This window comes from Aphidius gifuensis, linkage group LG1 (assembly GCF_014905175.1).
Source record: "Aphidius gifuensis isolate YNYX2018 linkage group LG1, ASM1490517v1, whole genome shotgun sequence".
Lineage (NCBI taxonomy): Eukaryota > Metazoa > Arthropoda > Insecta > Hymenoptera > Braconidae > Aphidius > Aphidius gifuensis.
In genome coordinates, this window is record NC_057788.1 from 14,609,957 (window position 1) to 14,616,086 (window position 6,130).

At 24.7% G+C, this 6,130-nt stretch overlaps 1 pseudogene; it reads left to right on the forward strand.

Annotated features, from left to right (window-relative positions):
* Positions 1-2,562: 2,562 nt before the first annotated feature.
* On the forward strand, positions 2,563-4,065 carry LOC122856681 (annotated as a pseudogene).
* The last annotated feature ends 2,065 nt before the right edge of the window (positions 4,066-6,130 follow it).

Genomic DNA, 6,130 nt, shown 5'->3' on the forward strand with positions numbered 1-6,130 from the left:
TTTAACAACTGCACTCCATAATGTTGTAATAATTTACATATATTTTTTTACCTTTCATGTCCACATTTTTTTTTGTTGTAGCTTCGTGTTGTTGATAATATTGCACGACTTTTTATTTTGATTTTATTGTCGCTAATTAAATTTTTAATTTTTTTATTTGGAACTGAATTATGTGTACAATTATCCACGAAGATAATTTTTTAATTACAAAAATTAATAAAACAGTTAAAATAATTGAAAAAATTTTATATAAAAAGGATAATTTTAATTGGCATTTTTTCTTGGTGGATTTCCTGGTTTTTATAGAGTTTGTGTTCTTGATTGATAAATTTTATTTAAAAAAATAAAAAATCGGAGAAAAAACTTAGTAGAAGAGCATTCAAAGTATCATACAATACCATCTGGTTTAGATGCTGGTGCTGCATTTGCTATGCTTCTAAATAATACTGTTGCACTTTATGTCATGTGGAAATCAGTACAGGTAAAAAAAAATATAATATTCAATTCACTTTTCTTGTTTTTAATTTTTTAATTATTATTTTAGTTAATTGTTTAATTACAGGTTTGGGTGTACTGGAATAGAGGTGTTGAAAAAGGATATTTACCACAGTAAAAATGGTTTGTTATTGTTTAAATACTCTTAGTACTGCAGTGCTTTTTCATGCAGCAATTGTTGAGCCACTAAATCTTAAATCATCTTATTGGAAATTTTTATACAACTTATCTGAAAGAAGGTGAATAAAAACCTTCATAAAATTGATAAAAATCAATTATTTATTATCCTTTTTTTATTTTCTAATAGGATTGCATCAATGTTAAGGTGAATCCTTGATGAATTTGGCTTGAATTCATCAAAATGTCTACAAGACATTTTGAAAGCAACAAACATAACAGATATTAAAGAATATTCATTTTAAAAATATATTATTTATTCAATGTATTGTTTGTAATACGATGCATTAATACATTTTTTTTTTTTTCGAGTAAATAGGATCATTATGACGTGAAAAAATATATGAAAAGTCAATCGTGATTTTTGCATAATACAAAGTCTAGAAGCCAGTGTCAAATAATTAAGATAAATCATTAAAATTGAAAAAAAAAAATAGTACATTTCATAATTACGTACGAAGTTCAAAATTATTTTAGTTATTATAATAATACAAACAAATTATTATTTTTTTAAGGGATAAAACGCTTCTATATCATTTTTTTTTTTCAGATTAAATTTATTATTTATTTGAAATGGTGTATAGTTTTCTTTCATATCTTTAAAATAAGGCTTTAAAAATTACCTTCTAAAAATTTTAATTATCAAAAGAGTATTTTCTTTCAACAACTTATTTATTGTTTAGCTGTTAAAAATTAACAATCAAAAGGGCGTATTGATAAATATGAAAAATAAATTGAATATTTTCAATGATATTTTATTTGTTATACATAGAAAAGTTTTCATTGAAAATAATATTTTTATACAATTTTATAATGATTGTTGTTTAATAATAAAAAAAAAAAAAAAAAAAAAAACCGTGGAATTTAAAAAATATATAAATAAATTGGTTGACTGACTTACTTGTTACTAAGATGCTGAATTAGTTGCTTGAGTAACTAATTGAATCAAAAACTTGTTGAAAATAATCAATGGCATGTTCATTGAAAAAAAAAAAAAAAAGTGAAAATTGATATAAAAAAAAAAAAAAAACTACTATCTATTTTAATAATTGGTTGAAAATAATAATCTTCATTTAATTTTCTATCAATTTATTTTTATCATTTATTTAAGTACTGTTTCTTATCATAATGACATTATTACTGGTGATGATAATGAAGCCAAGCGAAAATTAAAAAAAAAAAAATTATATTTAAGTAAGTGTTTTTATGAATGATTTGATGAATGTTGATATATATGCAACGATGATGAAGGTGCTTGATGATGTTCACAGGAAAGTAAAAATATTAAAGAGAAAAAAAAAAACAAAAATAATCATTTTTAGTGTCATGGGGCAAAGATTAACTTTTTTTTTTCAAAATTTTAATTTTCTTATAAATAAATTAATAATTATTATGATTAATTGATAATATTGTTCAATCAATAAATATATAATCGAACACCAAATATATACATGTGCATGATTAAAATATATTTATTATAATATATTTTAAATTAAAAAAATAAATAGCCAATAATTGTTTCTAGCAACAGAATTAATTTTATTGAAAAATTTGTTGAAGGAATGATATGATCATAATCAGGGAATGTTTAAAAATACATAAATACTATTCAGACACGCATTCTCTTCAAGTAAATATTCAAATTTTATATTGGACGAAGAGAAGAAAATCTTTTTCTATTTTTAAAATGATAATTAATATTTTTCATCAGTATTTATCATCATCGTAGCAAATGAGTTGGTAAAAAAATAAAATTTACAGATGTTTCGTTGGCAATCATCATCACTGTCATCATCGTCATCATGATTTATCATAGATATCATCTAATATTTACACAATTATTAACATACTAACACAATAATGCATTAATGAATTGATATAGAAACAATAATGAACGATGATGACGATGAAATGTTATTTGTACGTGGTGCATCACCAAGTAAAAAAGACGTATCAAATTCACCATTATCAAGACGTTCACATGAACGTGATAATTATTATGATTCTGATAATGCATCAGATGATAGAAGTGAACGACGTCATCGTGAACGTAATCGTCGTAGTTTAACACCACCAACACAAAAACGAACACAAAGTTCTAAAAATGATCATAGTAATGATAGTAATAATAGTAGAAATAATAATAGTAGTAGTAGTAATCGTGGACATGAAAGAAATGATAATAGAAACGATAATAGAAATAATAATAGAAATGATAGTAGAAATAATTCAAATAGACGTAATCAAATTGATTTATTACAAGATCCAGAATCAATATGTGTTTATTTTATGAAAAGTAAATGTCAACGTGGTGATGATTGTGCATTTTCACATAATGCATTACCACTACATAAAATGGAATTATGTAAATTTTATTTAATGGATTGTTGTGCTAAAAGAGATAAATGTTTATATATGCATCATGATTTTCCATCTAAATTTTTTTGTGCTAGTCTTGATTGTGTTGCTGGTAAAAATTATAAATTTTTACATGAACCACTTGATGATCAATTAAAAAAAATATCATTAAAACATCTTGAAACAGCACTAAAAGAAATACTTGGTGATTTTCCACGTCCAAGTCATGAAGGTGCATTATTAATGATAAATAATGCATCGATATACACATTACAAGGACAAAATTAATGCATTAAAAATACCAAGTTTTTTTGATTTAGCGTTCCCAACACCAGCTAGTATTGAACTAAAGAATGGCAAAGATGATAACAATGATAATAATGAACATTTAAAATCACCAAAATCATTGTCAAAAACAATTAATAATAATAATAATGATAATAATAAAAGAACATGATGGGGATTTGATAAAGATCGTGTACCACTTGAACAAATAATGTTAACAATCAGTACCACAAGTAAGTATGGCAGTTACAATGACAGTACAACAAAACGATTATTACTACAACAATGTCTTAAAAATATGGAACTATCTAGTGTTGATTTTACAGCTGATAATACCATACATCCTTCTGTTATCAATCAAAATAAACAGTAATTATCAAAAATGCAAGATAATAATTATAATAATGATGGTAATATAAATTATCATGAGCTAAATGATGTATCAAATTTAGCTGATGAAACTGTTAAATGGAATAGAGCTGAATTTGATGAACTTGGTGATAAAGAAGAGGAAGAAGAAGAAAAAGAAGAAAGAACAAAACTGGTTACTGAAGTACCAAGTGCTGATGAAAAATTAAACCTTAATGATGATAATGATAAAAAATTATAAATAATAATGATTTGTTATCAAATTTACCAGTTAAAGTACAAGAATTATTTATAAGAATTCAACAACAACACAAAAAGCTAGAGCCAGATTTTAGTTTAACAAATGCATCAATTGCCGTTGAAAATGCAATGAAAGAATAAGAAGAATGGTATTCAGATAGGAGTGATACTAATGCTAGTGATATGAAGATGAAGCTCAATAAATATTATTATTACTTTTAAAATGTTAATTGACATATAAAAAAAAAGAAAAAAAAAAAATTCAACAGTTGAAAATACAAATAAATAAACAACAATCACTTTGACTAAAAAAAAAATAGTTTTATTTATATTTTTTGTTAAAAATTAATAATTAGAAATTATTTGTTTGTGAGGTATTTGTTTCTCTCTACTCTGGTGTTCAAAGTAATCCATGGCAACAATGAAAGCACAACACAACTACAAAAAATTTTTTTAATATCTATCAGACGTCGTATGACCGCTCCCGAGATAGCACCATATATTTTTCATTAAAAAAAAATATATTTTGAAAATATAATCAGTGTCCGTTTGTATTAACTCATCGAAATAGTGACTGAATTGATTATTATTGATTTAGATAATTATTAAATTTTGAATTATCAAAATTTCATTTAAATATGCACAAGTTTTTCGAAAAAAAAATAGTTTATTTACAATAATTAAACTAGAAAAATCGAATCTATTTTTACTGTGCCCGTAGAGTCATACTTGACTCACATCATTTATCGAGATTTGTTACAAGTTTTACTTTTCAATTAAATTTCATAAATTATTTTCTTTTTTTATATTATTCAATGTGATTGTCAATTTTTTAAACATGACAAACCAAGTTTATCAAGACGAACAAAATAGAAATTTTTTTTGTTTTTTTTTTCCAATACGATAGCAAAAAAAATTTATCAATGTAAATTAAAAAATATCAAAATAACAATAGCATTAAATTTTTGTATATCTACGTCATATATATATATATTTATTTTTCTCAAATGAATAAATACAATGTCGAAATATTGGCAATCAAAATTTAAGTATTTATTATTTTTTCGATTTTGTAAAGTTATAATTATATAACCAGTTTCTCGTAATTTTCCAGAAATTTTCCGGAAGTTGTTTCCAGTAATATAAACTAGAAAATTTCCGGAAATCGTCTGGAAACCATTACTAGATTTGTCAAAAGCCTTTTCAGAAATAATAATTACAAATTTTCTAGAAAATTTCCGGAAATCATTCCCAGAAATGTTTATTAGATATTTTCTAGAAAATTTCCGGAAATCATTTCCAGAAATGTTTATTCGATATTTTCTAGAAAATTTCAGAAAATTGTTTCTCATTTTTATCAACTATTTGAATGGAAAACTTTTCTTGAATTAATATACCAAGGAAAAGCAGTACTTGAAAGAATAAAGTTGCTTGTCCTATAATTCAATTGGCTACATGAAGTTCGTAGATACATCTTTTCTCAAGCTACTGCTTTTTTTGGACAAGCTTTTTTTTCGAAGTAAATTACATGCAATATATTTATGTATGAAAAAATAATGTCCAAGGAAAAGCAGTAGCTGAGGAAAAGATGTAGCTAAGGAATTGAGGTTGCCAAAGAATTATGTTTCAAGGAAATAATTCCTTAGTCACATTAATTCCTTAGCTACATCTTTTCCTTAGCTACTGCTTTTCCTTGGACATTTTTTATTTATTTTATGCAATAAAAATATACGCTAAATTTGTTTTTTGAAAATACAATGTCCAAGAAAAGTTGGTGCAGCTAGAAAATGGGCCATGCAGGTTGCCAAAGAATTATGTTTCAAGGAAATAATTCCTTAGTCACATTAATTCCTTAGCTACATCTTTTCCTTAGCTACATCTTTTCCTTAGCTACTGCTTTTTCTTAGCTACATCTTTTCCTTAGCTGCTGCTTTTCCTTGGACATTTTCATTGTTGAAAAATAAATCTATTTGTATTTTATTTATAAAATAAATAAAATGTCCAAGGAAAAGCAGTAGCTAAGGAAAAATGTAGCTAAGGAATTGAGGTTGCCAAAGAATTATGTTTCAAGGAAATAATTCCTCAGTCACATTAATTCCTTAGCTACATTTTTTCCTTAGCTACATCTTTTCCTTAGCTACTGCTTTTTCTTAGCTACATCTTTTCCTTAGCTACTGCTTTTCCTTTGACATTTTCATTGTTGAAA